The sequence below is a fragment of the Doryrhamphus excisus genome, linkage group LG16 (assembly GCF_037039965.1).
Source record: "Doryrhamphus excisus strain RoL-2023G ecotype Guam linkage group LG16, RoL_Dexc_Guam_v1.1, whole genome shotgun sequence".
Classification (NCBI taxonomy): Eukaryota; Metazoa; Chordata; class Actinopteri; order Syngnathiformes; family Syngnathidae; genus Doryrhamphus; species Doryrhamphus excisus.
The window spans coordinates 4,549,013-4,555,497 of record NC_136372.1 but is presented as its reverse complement, the minus strand read 5'-3'; the positions used below and the strand labels follow the sequence as shown (position 1 = coordinate 4,555,497).

The following is a 6,485-nucleotide window of genomic DNA, read 5'->3' as shown; positions in this document are numbered from 1 at the left end:
CAACATTTATAATTAATAAATAAAAGAAGGAAGTAGAAATACTTGGAAAAAACACCTTTAGTTTTATGAGAATAAAGTCAAAATATTAGGAGAAAAAAAATCAATTGTTATCATTATTATTTCAGTAGCATCGAGTTGAACTGTTTAATTGAATGAATATGTGAACGTCTGTTTGTCAATATGTTCCCTGTGATTGGCTAGCCACCAGTCAAAGGTGTTGGGTAAAGTCAGCTGTGATAGGCTCCAGCATACCTGCGACCCTAGTGATGATAAGCGGTATATAAAATGAATGAATGGAGTACAGGTGAGCTGTGCCACAGTTTAAGACGAGGGAGCGACACCTGCCAGCCGCCCCGACTCAACCTAAGTAGCAATCTGCCCTGATTACCAACAGGTGTGCCCAGTTGTCTCCCCACATGCTGAGCCCCCAACTGTATGAGCAGAGAACATGTGATCTTAACACGTCGACCAAAGCATGTTTTTTCACCTCCAGCACATCACAATGCTGAAAGGCAGTTTTTTTTTAAAAATATGTAACTTCTTAGCATATCTTTACAAGATATCAAAGTAACCCTCTCATCCTTTCATTTTTTCACTACATGCCCTGAGGTGGGAAACGTTTGGACACCCCTGATCTCGAGAGGGAAGCCTCAAAGATGCTCGCCGTTGAAGGACGATTGCATACATCTCAGAGGAGAAGCAGTCTAATGAATGACACCTGCAATTTGGATCTCCTCTCCACGGTGCTGGGAGTAATTAAGGAACCTGACATATGGAGCTCTCCATGGTGGGATCTTCATCATACATGACAAGTTTGATCAAGATATGACATTACGAGGGGGCCAAGACATTTGGAGGTTCTTGTTTTATGGTGAGTAATTAAACATGTCTGCCGTGCTCTGGTCCACGTTCTAGTGCGGAAAATGAAACTCTTTGCAATTTTGTATTACATGATTCTCTTTTTGATGTGGTTAAAATATGAAAAACTAAACAAAATCAAAATTAGTTGTTGTTCCAATTGTTTTCACAAGGTGACGACTTGACTAAAATCCAAAGCAGACATGTTGGATTAGACCGGTTGCACCGCTTCCATGATCGTTTGACTCGGTCCAGTCGAGAGCAGGTGTTCTAACAGCGGCCACATGAACCAAACAGGCTCTCCAGGCTCCAGTGCCTTGTTGTCTGGGCTTATTGAGTGAGCACCAGCAGAGGTGAGAGGGCTTGCAGCGGGAACAGCCCGGTTCAAATCCGCGGCTTAGAACGCATGAATTAATGCCGCTGTGCTTTGGGCGATATAATATAAATGGTTTTCATGAAGTGGGGGCTGGAAAGGTCATGAAAAAAAAAAAAACAGGCCAGCTGTATGATGCTATAACCAAACCCGGAGTGGGAATGCAATGTTTGCAATGCTCGCACTGCAAACATCATATCAGCAGCCTTGAAATGACTTTTGTGTAATTTAAAAAGTAATGAGATGCAATGTAGAATGTTAGCCTGCGGCAAATGGAGCGCTACAATAACGACACATTGTCTGATGTGCGGCTTTTTGGGGTGTGTGTTAATGTTTGGCGTTTCCACCAAGCCTTTCTGTTTGGTTCATTTTACGACAGGACGGGACAGGAAGTTGTTTTGCATTTCCATTTCATTATTTCCATTATTTTGTAAACAAACACCTGTAGATATATGCATTTCAACTTTAGTTGTTTCCCCCCCCCATATTTCAACTTTTCTTTTCAATAATTCTTATATTTCATCATATTTGACGTTCCCATAATAGTATAAACTATTTTGTTACATTTTTTTCTCACGATGTTATGACTTTTTTGAAACACAACATATTTTTTCTTTCATATTTCAACTCTACGCTACAAAAATGACATTATTTTTTACTCCTAATATCAATTTATTGATAATTTATTAACAACTTTTTCATTAGAATAAATATTTTTTCTCTTTATAATTTTGATTTTGTTCTTTTAAAATTACTCATTTTTTTCCCCAATTTTTAAAATTTATGTTTTATATTTTTTAATTACCATAATTGTGACTCCATTTATATTATATCATATATTTTACATTACATTTTTTAATTGGAATAAATCTTTTTTTCTCAATATTTTGATTTTATTCTTTTAAAATTACACAATTTTTTCCCCAATTTTTAAAATTTATATTTTTTGATTACCATAATTGTAACCTTATTTTATATTATATAATATTTTACATTACATTACATTTTTTTTATGAGAAAAAATCTTTTTTTCTCGATTTTATTCTTTTAAAATTACTCAATTTTTTCCCCAATTTTTAAAATTTATGTTTTATATTTTTTAATTACCATAATTGTGACTCCATTTATATTATATCATATATTTTACATTACATTTTTTAATTGGAATAAATCTTTTTTTGTCAATATTTTGATTTTATTCTTTTAAAATTACACAATTTTTTTCCCCAATTTTTAAAATTTATATTTTTTAATTACCATAATTGTAACCTTATTTTATATTATATAATATTTTACATTACATTACATTTTTTCATGAGAAAAAATCTTTTTTTCTCTTGATTTTATTCTTTTAAAATTACTCAATTTTTTCCCCAGTTTTTTAAATTTATGATTATATTTTACATTACATTTTTTCATGAGAAATTTTTTTTCTTATTTTGATTTTATTCTTTTAAAATTACTCAATTTTTTCCCCAGTTTTTTAAATTTATGATTATATTTTACATTACATTTTTTTATTAGAAAAAATCTTTTCTCAATATTTAGATTTTATTTTTTTAAATTACACAATTGTTTCCCCAATGTTTAAATTTAATATTTTTTAATTACCATAATTGTGACCTTATTATATTATATTATATTATATTATATTATATTATATTATATTATATTATATTATATTATATTATTACTTTATAGTGTGGTTTCTTCCATCAGCTTTGAGAGTTTGAGAAGAATCAGACAAGCGTGCAAATTACTTTTGGTCGTCTATAGTCGTGTGTTCAGCCGGAGCACGAAAGCCAACTGATTCAGTGCGACAGGGACATCATTTGAGGCGACGAGACACAAACGCGATACTTCATCACGGCTTTACTCGGCCCCGTTGGCTTCTTCTTAATGCTCCTGCCTGTTTGCTTAATGTTATAAGTTGACCTTTTGGAGTCCTGTCAAAGCAGCAGATTCTAACCCCAAAAAAAAAAACGTCCGTCCGAAAAGGATCTAAAAAGCTGAGAGAGATTGTTGTTCCGAGCAAAACTCGTCTGGCGTCTTTCCAGCGCTACAGCAAGACTTTAAGTAAACAACAGAAGATGAAACCATCCTAAATGATTCCCCCCAGGTTCCGTGTGATTGTTTGGAAACCATAAAAGCTAGCGAGTCCAGCAGGGCATGAAATTAGCCACCTTCCAATTTCCCCAAACATGGTTAAAAATTAACAGAGGCAAATAGCGTCTTCGGAACACCCGCTTACTTGCCAGGTGATGCAATTAATGCGATAACAGACACAAACATGACGACAGGCTTGCTGTAAAAAAAAAATATTAATCGCGCCGTTTGTTGATGACATTGTCAGCCATCGCTGAATTCGAAAGTCTGATTTAAATAGCTTGCCAACAGTCGATACAAGCCATGCCCACTGTGACCTCTGACCTTATACAAACGTCTCTACAGTTAAATATCCTAGTTAAAAAACAAAAAAACATATTTTCCTGGACTATTGGTGTGTCAGTCATGAACGAACGAGTCGAACAAAGTAGTAGCTGTGTTGAGTCAGTTTGTTCACTCATGTTCACGTTCATGTGTTCATGTGTACGTCCACAATGAAACACACGATTCATACGCCACCCTTTTAATGTGTGTTTTTCCTCCGTTTAACGAGTGTGTTCCCTGTCATTAGCTAGCTCCCCATGAAAAGTGATGGCACTTTTTTAAACTGCATTTTCATAACGTGCGAATGCAAAATATTAGACGCTCATTTTCATTGCAGCATGACTCACACCCGTAATGAACTGTTTTTATAATCCTACCGTTAGTCTTTTAAATGCTCATTAAACATCATCTCGAACTCCCGAGCATGTTAGGCCAAGATAAAATGTTAACAATTATATTTAATGGCAGCTGTGCCGTTCTTCACCGCAGTCGGAGTGTACAAAAAGTCAACCGATGTAGCAAAAAAAAAAAAAGAGTTAATTGACAAGACTGCTCAGTTCTTGCAAGTCAGTGGTGTAATACTCGGCACTGATGCACCCGCATTTCATTTTTTTTCACCAGCAATAAATTCATGCACGAGCGCTATTTGTGAAGCATTCCGATGTCGCCGCGTGCCAGAGATGTAAAATGAAAAACAAGGCTCAATTTGAGTCACAATGCATACTAATGCACCCTTGCCTCCGTCTGACGCCTTTCATTGATGCAGGAGGCTCGTTGGACTGGAATGTTCACAAAATGCTCTCGTTTTAGAAATCTACAAAATGTTATAGGAATGAATGGAGATGTCTGGGCGGTGATGGGGGGGGTTGCACAGGGTGCCATTGAAGCGAGAACCGCCACTGTAGAGTACCTTTTTTTGGGGGGGGAGCACGGCCATAGACGGACATATGTGTCAATATGGTACAGTATAAACAAAACTAAACTTATTTTTAATTTTGTAATTTCCTTTTGTTGCCCTGTGATTGGCTGGCGACCAGTCCAGGGTGTACCCCGCCTCTCGCCCGAAGATAGCTGGGATAGGCTCCAGCAACCTCGCGACCCTTGTGATAAGCGGTAGAAAATGAATGAATGAATTTCTTTTTGTATTTATTTATTTTTTTCCTTTTGTTCCATGTGTTTTTCAATAAGTCAATTGATTTGTAGCTTATTGGACAAGTTCACCTCTTCTTTTTTGTTGTTTTTTGTGTTTTTCTTTGGAAGGGGGCACAGCCATAGATGGACATTTGTGGCAATATGGTACAGTATAAACAAAAAACTAAACTTGTAATTTAAATTTTTTGGGGGTTATTTGTATTTTTTTGTGTTTTTTTTCTTGTTCTCATGTGTTTATTTCAATTATAAGTCAATTGATTTGTAGCTTATTGGACAAGTTCACCTCTTTTTTTTTTTGTTGTTTTTTGTGTTTTTTTTGGGGGGGCAGCCGTGGCAATATGGTACAGTATAAACAAAACTAAACTTGTAATTTTAATTTTTTTGTATTTTTTTTTCTTTTTTTCTTTCTTGTTCTCATGTGTTTATTTCAATTACCAGTCAATTGATTTGTAGCTTATTGGACAAGTTCACCTCTTTTTTTTTTGTTGTTTTTTGTGTTTTTTTTTGGGGGGGGCAGCCGTGGCAATATGGTACAGTATAAACAAAAAACTAAACTTGTAATTTTAATTTTTTTTTCTTTTTTTTCTTTTTTTCTTTCTTGTTCTCATGTGTTTATTTCAATTATAAGTCAATTGATTTGTAGCTTATTGGACAAGTTCACCTCTTTTTTTTTTGTGTGTGTTTTTTTGGGGGGGGGCAGCCGTGGCAATATGGTACAGTATAAACAAAAAACTAAACTTGTAATTTTAATTTTTTTGGGGTTTTTTTTTGTATTTTTTTCTTCATGTGTTTATTTCAATTATAAGTCAATTGATTTGTAGCTTATTGGACAAGTTCACCTTTTTTTTTTTTTTTTAAAGTTTTTTTTGGGGGGGGCACAGACAGACATTTGTGTAATATGGTACAGTATAAACAAAAAACTAAACTTGTAATTGATTTGTAATTTTTTTTGTTGTATTTTTGTTTAGTATTTTTGTATTTAGTATTTTTTTTTTCCTTATTCCCATGTGTTTATTTCAATAAGTCAATTTATTTGTAGCTTATTGGACAAGTTCACCTCTTTTTTTTTGGGGGGGGGGGGGGTTGCACGGCCATAGACATCTGTGGCAATATAGTACAGTCTAAACAAAAAACTCAACTTTTTAAAATTATGCAACAAGGAAAAAACTTCCCAAAAATCTAAAAACACACTGGATGGAAATTCCTTTGGGCTTTTTTTTTTTTTTTTTTTTTTTTCTTCAATACACATACATAAGTGTTAAAAATACCTTCCTAGTGCATGCTGGGACCACCCTTGAACCCCCTCCTAAGGGACCTGTGAAGATGTAAGACTAATAAGAGAATTCGAACGTGCTTGTATAACATGTTGATCAGTGTGCAGCTGTTCCATTCACGTTCATTAGCTTCCTTATTCCTGCATACTTGTTGTTGTTAGCGTCTGATTGACGCTTTTATTTCCAGAAAGCAGGAATAATTTCATCACTGGGAACTCCACTTCCTTCCTTTTGGAGGTGTGATTAGAACACTGCAACTGGAGTAAGAATTTTTTTTTTTTTTTTTTAAAACATAAACTGATGATGAAGCATCAATAAAAAATACTTTGTGTTGCTTAATTACTTAGTTGCTATTTAAAAACCCGGACATGACTTCCTGATTACCCCACAGAGTCGCC

General features: G+C 34.6%; 1 protein-coding gene across 1 annotated transcript in view; it reads left to right on the top strand.

Moving 5' to 3' along the window:
• The first annotated feature begins 528 nt into the window (after window positions 1-528).
• Window positions 529-6,485, top strand: part of psmg3 (proteasome (prosome, macropain) assembly chaperone 3) — a 159,062-nt gene continuing 153,105 nt past the window's right edge. The window contains exon 1 of the mRNA XM_058048351.2: window positions 529-871. The gene's annotated coding sequence lies outside the window, so the exon portion shown is untranslated. The remainder of the gene's footprint in view (window positions 872-6,485) is intronic.